The sequence below is a fragment of the Lolium rigidum genome, chromosome 6, assembly GCF_022539505.1.
Source record: "Lolium rigidum isolate FL_2022 chromosome 6, APGP_CSIRO_Lrig_0.1, whole genome shotgun sequence".
Classification (NCBI taxonomy): Eukaryota; Viridiplantae; Streptophyta; class Magnoliopsida; order Poales; family Poaceae; genus Lolium; species Lolium rigidum.
This window is the reverse complement of record NC_061513.1, coordinates 147,754,815-147,765,663: the sequence shown is the minus strand read 5'-3', so window position 1 is coordinate 147,765,663 and position 10,849 is coordinate 147,754,815.

The following is a 10,849-nucleotide window of genomic DNA, read 5'->3' as shown; positions in this document are numbered from 1 at the left end:
GGCCGTGCCTCATTATGCGTATCTAAAACTGAAGATGCCAGGCAACAACGGAACCCCAATAACCGTTCACGGGAGTTTTGCTCGATTAGACACCTGTGACAGGGAGTTCCAGAAGATCGCCTCGAAATTCGGCGCTAAGGAGGAACTCAATGCGATCGACGCAGCCGTGGATCATACGCAGCCACCAGCCGACAACCGAAACGTAAGATCCGACGAGTTTGACGCTACGAAGGAAGCCAAGAAGCTGCAGGTGCACCCCACTGACCCGAAGAAAACGGTCAATATATCGGCTGACCTTACGGTCGCATAGGAAGGCGCGCTCATCGAGTTCCTCCGTGAGCGCTGGGAGATATTTGCATGGGAACCATCCGACATGCCAGGTATCCCCAGGGAACTCGCTGAGCACGCCCTTAATGTTGACCCGACAGCCAAACCAGTGCAGCAGTTGTTATCACCAGAATTTGACCGGATCAGAGGTGGGCCGCGATTGAAGATGGGCTTGAAGGATATACATGGAAGAAATACATGAATCGGCCTTATATGCAAAGTATGGGCTAGTTTGTCCGTGTATCTGTAACATAGTAGGATACGTGTCGGTTAGATAGAGTTTGGCTCGTGCCCGGTTGGGATTATTCCCACGTTAGAAAATCTACGGACTATAAATATGTATCTAGGGTTTATGAAATAAACAACAATCACGTTCACCACAAACCAATCTAGGCGCATCGCCAACTCCCTTGTCTCTAGGGTTTCTTCCGGGTAAGCATCATGCTGCCTAGATCGCATCTTGCGATCTAGGCGATACACGTTATTCGCTGTTCATGCGTTGCTCGTCGTTGAAGCCTTGTTGATGGCGAGCAACGTAGTTATCATAGATGTGTTAGGGTTAGCATTGCTTCATCGTATCATATGCTTTCGTCCGTGCAACCCTTAGACGTCTAGCCGTCCTTACACCTATCTTAGGTGTAAGGGCGGCACCCCGCTTGATCATTATTTAGTAGATCCGATCCGTTATGATTGCTCCTTGTTCTTCCAGGATTAGTTTAATATTTGCATAGTTAGGCCTTACAAACGGGTTGAAGGATCCAGTGGCGCGTAGGGTGTAGTTTGCTAGCCCTAGACAGGATGTTCCGGGGATCAACTTCATGTTGGTTTTTAGGCCTTGTCTAGGGTCGGCTTACGATCACCGTGCGTGGCCGCCAGGCTCAATCACGAGTAGGATGTTCCGATTATGTGGTGAAAACCCTAAATCGTAGTAGGTCGTTTTAGCTTTATCTTGATCAAGCAGGACCACCATCCGATCGTACACCTCGTACGGATCATGGGTGGATCGGCTCTTTGAGCCGATTCACGGAGACAACTCTGAGAGCCGATCGAGGCTCGTATTTAATGTTTACGTGTATGCCATGCGAGGAAACTAAGCGAGGCATATCCATCACCTTCACGACCAGGTATAGGTCGGGTGGCACGCCCTTGCACCGGCATCGGACGTGCGTGCCGGAGTCTTTGCGGGCCGTCGCTCGGAGGGACCAGGGGCCAGCCCGCAGTCCCGGGAGCCTCCCGGCTCTCTTGTGTTGCCCGTCGCTGCTCGCCGGTGGGTTTCTGACCGCAACACATTCTGGCACGCCCGGTGTGACCGTCTTCGACATCAACCGCATCGACATCTACATCTGAGATGGCGGAAGGCACTCCAGTCACGCACGAGGATCTGACCGAGGAGCTCAAGAAGAAGTATGACGAGGTCAAAGCAATCCTCGAAGCCGACCTCATCGGCTCTTTTCACAGAACCCGCTCACACGACATCAGGTGGAAAGGGTTCTCACTGAAGGCGCGCTCGATGGAGTGGACCTGTCCGCCCCGTCAGAAGAACGCACCATGTCTCTACGTCAGGAGATTAACTTCATGGTAGCTCATTCGCTGCACCGCCATTCTGAGAGCCTGGTGAACACTTTGGAGCGTGTCGCTCTTCGAGTGATCCAGGAAATCATGAGGCATCAGTACTCTCCGTCAGGACCAGCTCTAGGGACTCACCAAGGAGAGATGCCACTCCAATCCCGTCCACCGCTGCCATTCGCGTTGGCAGCACCAGAAGTGCCGAGTTCACCGGCATACGTCGTCTACAAGATCGGTGGTGACCCTAGCGACTACCAGTTCTTGCATGAGGCGCCTACGGAGATCCCCCACGGATACACCTGCACATACGTGCCAGACTGCGATGCTCGGGCACTCACGAACCGGACTGCAACGGCGAGGGACTACGGAACAGCGGGAGGAACTTCGGGAACGGATCTCGAGAAGCGAGACGTGGCTAGCTAAGTATGCCACTCCGATAAACCTCCAGAGCCCAACTCCTGCAGTTGGCTCAGAGCTTGAGAAGCAAGCATGGGCTGGCTAAGTATGCCATTCCGGCAAATCTTCGAGTTCGACTCCTGCAGCCGGCACCGCGGATCGGATCGGTACAATCTTGAGAGACCGGTTCGGCATGGTGCCGAAAAGGAGGGCAATCGGCTATTCCAAGCCGTACCCAAACGAGTACGAGTTGATCCCACTTCCACCCAAATATCGGCTCCACTGAATTCTCCAAGTTTAGTGGATCAGATGGCTCCGGCTCAATCGAGCATGTGAGCCGATATTTGGCACAGCTGAGGCACGATCTCGGCATCGGATGAGCTGCGTGTGAGGTTCTTCGCACGGTCCCTCACAGGATCGGCTTTCGGGTGGTACACATCGCTGCCACCGGACTCAATCCGGACTTGGAAGCCGGTTGGAAGAGCGGTTCCACTTGCGGTATCACTCAGAGGCTTCCGAGGCCGGCATTGCCGATCTAGCACAAGTACGACAGAAGCGCGGAGAAACGGTGTCGGAATACATCCTGCGCTTCGAGACCGTTAGGAACCGATGCTTGTTCGGCTCGTGTGAGCGAAAAAGAAGCGATCGAGTTGGCGGTGGTGGGTCTCGCGTCACCGATCAAGGACGTGGCCTCCCAAGCGAGAATACCCTTCAACGGCGCACATGGTGCGAGAAGGCGTCATTATATGAACAGCGCCACCCGGATGTATACCGGGATAAATTCAAGCGTGCGGTGGTCCTGGTTGAGGCGGATGAAGATGAAGGTTCTGCGGGAGATCAAGAGGTAGCGGTGGCTGAATGGACTCGGGGGCAAGCCCCGTGTCCTGCAAGTGGGTTAAGCCACAAGGTCCTCCAAGAGGGTTTGACTTCGACGTCACCAAGGTTGAGCAAATTTTCGACCTCTTACTTAAGGAGAAGCAGCTAAAGGTACCCGAAGGCCACAAGATCCCCACAGCCCAGGAGCTGAACGGAAAGCCATATTGCAAGTGGCATAACACGTTCACCCATGCCACCAACGACTGCAGGGTGTGGCGGCAGCAGGTCCAAATGGCGATAGAACAAGGACGTCTAATTTTCAGCCAGTACGCCATGAAGGTCGACACACACCCCTTCCCCGCCGTTAACATGGTGGAGTGCACTTACCACGGAGGGTGCCGGTCAGGATTCTCGTTCAACATCAACATGGTAGGACACGGGCACCACCCTGGTAAGGACAGAGACGAGGGCGAGCTGCTCTCATAGCAAGGACACGAGAGGAAGCCGCTCCACGCGATCGGCTCCGGCACGATGGCAAGCGCTACATCACAGAGGGAGAAGTGAGGAATGTGCGATATCAGCGACCTCTCTCTGATCACCTCCTCAACACATATGTGAGTCAATACGACCAACGTCGACGGTACAACAGCGAGGACGAAAGAGATCGTCTGGCTAGGGACACCAGGAGACATCATCGGCATGATCGCGACGAGGAGAGATATGAGCGCCACGCCAAGGAAAAATCGAGAGAGCAAGACGACGTGGATAGGCACTGGGACTGTCCCTTCTTCAGACACTGCGCGGGATTCGGGAATGAGCCGATTGCCTACAATCGGCAAGCGCGAGAATGTAGACGAGAAGAAGAAGGATGCGGCTAACGTGTCCGTGTTCAAACGTCTAGGGCCTCTCCCGCCTCGGAACAAGCACGCCGAGTCCTCTCGGGTAGAAGACCTCGAGGAACTAGAGGACGATGATGAAGAAGAGGAAGATAAGTACCACCGGCCAAGGTGGTGCCACGATGGACTCGGCCGTTCCCAAAAGCGTAGGGTTCAGCGACTACGTGGTTTGGAGGAAGCCGAAAGGTTATACCTACACACGTTAAGGAAGGCGCGGCCTGATCCGGCCGCGAAAATTCAGCGAACCCTGGACGAAGAAGGTCGGCCACAAAGGAAGGAGTGGCGCCCCAGACAAAAGAAATCCGATGATGAGACATCGGCTGGCACAAACATGGTGTTCATCCTTCCGACGGAGTTTAGTGCTCCAGGATTAGACGAAGCACCTGTGGCACAACTTGACTGCGGCCCACGGCCGAGTTATCTTTGAGAAGCCACGAGAAAGAAGCTACGGACATCGAAGGCCCTGTACTTGTGAGGTTATATCAATGGGCAGCCTCGTCAACAAGATGCTTGGTGGACACCGGAGCGACAGATCAACATTATGCCATACTCCATGCTACGTCGGTTGGGACGCTCTAGCTCGGATCCGATCAAGACCAACGTGACACCGAGCGATTTCAACGGCCAAGCATCCGACGCACAAAGTGTTACGAACGTGGATCTGACCGTAGGAAGGAAAACCATCCCTACGACGTTCTTTATTGTCGACAGCAAGAGCACCTATGCTGTCCTGCTAGGAAGAGATTGGATCCACGCCAACTGTTGCATTCCATCCACAATGCACCAATGCTTAATACAGTGGGATGGAGATGAAGTAGAGGTCGTCCACGCGGATGATTCAGCCGAGATTTCAACGGGCGGCATGAACGTTTGGGAGACAACGAGGCCAAGAGCCACTCTCGGGCATCAATTTGGACGGCTGCGAGCGCATCGACGTGACGAAGGACGGGGTTAGGCTGGTCTTATCCACCGGCCCGACCGTGTAACGGAGCAAAATCTATGGACAAACGTGGCGAGGCCGATCCTTGGGATCGGCCCCAAAGATCTATGGACGAACATTGCAAAACCTTCATTGAGCGATTCAATCAACATGGAGGCCGATTCCAGCAATCGGCCAAAATTATCCTCACCATACGTTCTGCTTGTGTTCAACGTCGATCTAATGGGCAGCGGTTTTACGTCGGCTGATGAGCTGGAAGAAGTCAACATTGGTCCTAACGGAGCCGACGTCCAAATACAGTGCCTTGGCTAACCATAGAGCCGATATCCGCGATTACCGACAGATTCGGCTCGGGGGGCACCTAATCAGATGAACATGTGCAGTGAAATATTGGGGGCCGATAGAAAAATCGGCCAGTAAAAAAAATTCTCACGATGTACAGCCGATGCACGGCCATCGACTCTAGTACAAATTACATGGGATCTGCCAGTTGCGTGTCCGTGCAAGTCGGTCTTCAGTTCAGCTTCGAGGCCTTCTGCTTCCTTGAGGGAGTGAACAATGAGAGCTTCCTCGGCTGCAATAAGCCGATTTTGGTGCCCGAACCTTCTCTTCGAGGACTTCCAACCCCTTGCGCAAGGTCGCCAGTTCAGCAGTACTGTCAGAGGCGTCAGTTTCGGCATGCAAGGCAGTCTTTTGCTCATTAAGCCGTTGGTGTTTCGTCTACGATATCGGCTTTCAGCGGAAGAAAAGGTGATCGATGGTGGCAAGTTTGGCTGGCTCTGCGTGGTGGTTTTCTCAGAATTGCCTGAGTTCAAAGCCCTTTTGTCTGATCTGTGCGTCCTCACCGCTATTCTCGCCTTGACTGAGGCTCGGGGGGCAGCTGACCTGGTAGATGCTCTGTTTTTAGAAGCCGATTGGAGTGTCATCGGCTGGCCCTAGCCTTCTTCAAAGATGGTGGATTCTTGCAGAAGAGGATCACTGGAGCTGGTGGGAGAAATTTAAGGGCTCTCTTGAAGGCATGGGTCTTCCACATTATCCACCAGATCTCAGAGTCATTAGTCGAAGAGTTGAAGGATAGATTGTGAAGGACCGATGCGTTGCCATCGGCTCATTGAGCATTGGCTAAGTGAACAATCGGCAAAGTCAGTGTAAGGGGAATCGACTAAATTAGCATAAAGGAAATCGGCAAAATCAAATTGGGGGAAATTCTTCATTGATAAACGGGATTTCTTACATAAAGAGCTGATTGCTCTCAAAAGGAAGTACTAGGGGATACATTGCCCCATCTACTACTACGATCCTATGCTAAGGGTCTTATCTACGGGCCGTCGCTGCCCTCGTCGTCGCCGTCGTCGCCGGCTGTCGGCGCTACTCCCGGCGGGCTCGTCGTCGGCTCGCTGCAACGGCCGCCGGCGAGGCCCTCGTTGTCCTCGTCTTCCTCGTCAGCGTCGTCGTCGTCGCTGTCGAAGTCGCTGAGGTTCCCCAGCCAGGGGCAGAAGCGCTTGGCCGGCGGTTCGTCGCAGGAGGTGTCGTCCTCCTCCTCCTCCTCCTCTTCCTCCTCCTCGGAGGAGGTGAAGTCGTCCCAGGAGAAGCGATCGTCATCGCTCTCCTCCTCCGTTTCCCCGTCGGCAAGGAAGCGGAGGTCACTTTCCCCGTCGGTCGAGGACTTGTCGTCCTCAGACCGGACGGAGAAGTCGTGACTGGACTCGTCCCCGTCTTCTATGGCGCGGCGGATGTTGGCCTCGTGGGCCTCCTCCGGGTCCCACTCCGGCGTCGGCTCGCGGGAGGAGGAGGACCGGGTGGAAAGACCCGACGAGGCGAGAGGAGGAAGAAGACATGGTGGCGCAGGAGGGCTTTTGGAGTGGTAATGCGAAGGGGATGAAGAAGCAAACTGTTTGGAGCGGTTAAATAAAAGGGGATATAGTGGAGATTCAATGCCACAGCAGTTTCCGAGGAAGTGGTGCCCAAAAGAAAAAAAATTTTTGCGAGGTCACGCGGAGAAGCGGAGGAGGCAAGGCATCATGATGATGGATACTGCGACGGTTCTGCTCTGCCACGACATGACCCGACGAAGGAAAAGCAGAGTGATTTTGGAATTGTTATTTCCAAAACCGGGGGGCATGTGTTATCACCGGAATTTGACCGGATCGAGAGGTGGGCCGCGATTGAAGATGGGCTTGAAGGATATACATGGAAGAAATACATGAATCGGCCTTATATGCAAAGTTTGGGCTAGTTTGCCCGTGTATACGTAACATAGTAGGATACGTGTCGGTTAGATAGAGTTTGGCTCGTGCCCGGTTGGGATTATTCCCACGTTAGAAAGTCTACGGACTATAAATATGTATCTAGGGTTTATGAAATAAACAACAATCACGTTCACCACAAACCAATCTAGGCGCATCGCCAACTCCCTTGTCTCGAGGGTTTCTTCCGGGTAAGCATCATGCTGCCTAGATCGCGTTTATTCGCTGTTCATGCGTTGCTCGTGCTGAAGCCTTGTTGATGGCGAGCAACGTAGTTATCATAGATGTGTTAGGGTTAGCATTGCTTCATCGTATCATATGCTTTCGTCCGTGCAACCCTTAGACGTCTAGCCGTCCTTACACCTATCTTAGGTGTAAGGGCGGCACCCCGCTTGATCATTATTTAGTAGATCCGATCCGTTATGATTGCTCCTTGTTCTTCCAGGATTAGTTTAATATCTGCATAGTTAGGCCTTACAAACGGGTTGAAGGATCCGAGTGGCGCGTAGGGTGTAGTTTGCTAGCCCTAGACAGGATGTTCCGGGGATCAACTTCATGTTGGTTTTTAGGCCTTGTCTAGGAGTCGGCTTACGATCACCGTGCGTGGCCGCCAGGCTCAATCACGAGTAGGATGTTCCGATTATGTGGTGAAAACCCTAAATCGTAGTAGGTCGTTTTAGCTTTATCTTGATCAAGCAGGACCACCATCTGATCGTACACCTCGTACGGATCATGGGTGGATTGGCTCTTTGAGCCGATTCACAGGACAACCTGAGAGCCGATCGAGGCTCGTATTTAATGTTTACGTGTATGCCATGCAGGAAACTAAGCGAGGCATATCCGTCACCTTCCCGACCGGTATAGGTCGGGTGGCACGCCCTTGCACCAGCATCGGACGTGCGTGCCGAGTCTTTGCGGGCCGTCGCTCGGAGGGACCAGGGCCAGCCGCAGTCCTGGGAGCCTCCCGGCTCTACTGTGTTGCCCGTCGCTGCTCGCCGGTGGGTTTCTGACCGCAACAGCAGTCGATGCGTCGATTCTCTGAACCCAAGAGGAGAGCAATTGGTGAGAAAATCAATCGACTTCGTAAAGCAGGATTTATCCGAGAGCTCAAGGAATCAGAGTGGGTGGCTAACCCTGTCATGGTACCCAAAAAGGACACCACCGCTCTGTGTATGTGTATCGATTACACCGGCCTCAACAAACACTGTCCGAAAGATCACTTCCCGCTGCCTAGAATTGACCAGATAGTCGATTCCACAGCCGGATGCGACCACCTCTCCTTCCTCGATGCCTACTCTGGGTATAACCTGATCAAATTGAAGAAGGAAGATCAGGAGCTAACCGCATTCATCACCCCACACGGCGTTTTCTGCTACAACGTCATGACCTTCGGGTTGAAAAATGCGGGAGCAACTTACCAACGTTGCATGCAAGCTTGCCTTGGAGAGCAGATCGGGCGAAACATCGAAGTCTATATTGACGACATCGTGGTAAAAACGAAGCACACTGCCACCCTCGTTGACGATTTGCGGGAGACCTTCGATAACCTAGACAGGTATAAGATCAAGTTGAATCCCAAAAAATGCTTCTTCGGAGTACCAGGGGGGCAAGTGCTAGGATACTTCATCTCGGCCAGGGGGATCGAAGCATTTCCTTTGAAAATCAAAGCTATTCTCGACATGGAGCCGCCAAAGAATCCGCATCAAGTGCGGCGGTTGGCGGGACGTTTAGCAGCGCTCAGCAGGTTCATCGCCAAGCTAGGAGAAAAAGCCTTGCCTTTCTACAATTTGATGAAAAAATCGGAAAAGTTCGAGTGGACAAAGGAGGCGCAGGAATCTTTCGACAACCTGAAGAAAATCTTGTCGACATCTCCAGTCCTTGTAACCCCCCGCGAGAAGGAAACGCTGCTCATGTACATAGCTGCGACAGCCCAAGTCTTCAGCAGCGTCTTGGTCGTCGAACGGGAAGAAGCAGGGAGAGTTCATGGCGTGCAGAGGCCCGTTTACTATCTCAGCGAAGTACTCACACCCACAAGACAGAGGTACCCTCATCATCAGAAGCTGGCATATGCAGTATGGAGGTCTGCCCGCAAGCTACGGCACTACTTCACATAGCATCCGATTGTCGTCGTGAGCGAAGCGCCGTTGAAAAATATAATGACCAATCCAGAGGCCACAGGTCGAGTGTCCCAATGGGATATCGAGATAGCACCTCATGACATAACTTACGTTAACCGGACAGCTATAAAATCTCAAATCCTCCCAGACTTTGTGGCGGACTGGATTCAATCCCAAACACCAGCGGCACCCGACATGTCGGGATCGTGGATAATGTATTTCGACGGGTCGAAACGAAGCACAGGCGCAGCAGCAGGAGTGGTGCTGATATCACCACAAGGAGATAAGATGAAGTACATACTACGTATGAACTTCTCTCTGCCGACAAACAATGAAGCAGAATACGAAGCACTGCTGCACGGAATGAAGATGGCAAAGGCGTGTGGGGCGACTCGCCTGGAAATCTACGGGGACTCAAACTTGGTAGTACAACAGTCGATGAATCTGTGCGACGCAGTTAGCGACAACATGATCGCCTATCGGCAGCTGTATCAAAATATGGAAGCCAAATTCGAGGGATGTGAGCTCAAACATATCGGCAGAGCCAGCAACGAGGAAGCCGACACCTTAGCAAACATCGGCTCCATGTGCTCTCCCATCCCAGATGGAGTATTTTACGAGGTGATCACTCAGCGATCAATAAAAGAGAAGGCGCCAGCACCTCTAAAACCATCGACTAAGGAAGCAGAGGCAAACCCGCAGCAAGTTGCCGACGAAGCTCCAACTCTCCCAGCCGAACAAGTCCTCCTCCTTGAGCCACTATGGACTAAACCATTCCTGGCGTACCTAGCAAAGCAGGAACTGCCGGCGGATCCAGTAGAAGCAAAACGAATCGTCAGGCGATCGAAAGCCTTCACCATAGTAAACGGTGAACTCTACAAGCGCAGCATTTCCGGTATCCTCCAAAGGTGCATCGCCATCGACGACGGAAGAGCACTGCTGCGTGAGATACACGAGGGAACTTGCGGGCATCACGCGGGAAGTAGGGCTCTCGTAGCAAAAGCCTTCGGGGCAGGATTTTGCCGGCCAACGGCGGCGTCGGATGCTCGAGATCTGGTCATGAAGTGCGACCCTTGCCAACGGTTTGCCCCAAAACCGCACGCCCCGCAACGGACCTAATGACGATACCCTTGGCGTGGCCGTTCGCCCAATGGGGACTCGATCAAGTTGGACCACTGCCGAGATCATCGCCCGGAGGACACACGTACTTATTAGTCGCGATCGATAAATTCACAAAGTGGATCGAGGCGGTACCGAGTACGAAACCAGAAGGCAAAAACAGCAGTCCAATTCTTCAAGGAAATAACATGTCGATTCGGCGTGCCTCACAGTATCGTCACAGATAACGGGACTAACTTTGACTCCAAAGAATTCCGAGAATTTTGTGATGACAGGGGAATAAAACTGAAATTCGCATCAGTGGCTCACCCGCAAACAAACGGTCAGGTGGAAAGGATCAACGGTCTAATAGGGGACGGTCTCAAGAAACGTCTTACAGGCGCGGAGGGAGCTTGGGTCGAAGAGTTACCATCGGTACTTTGGAGT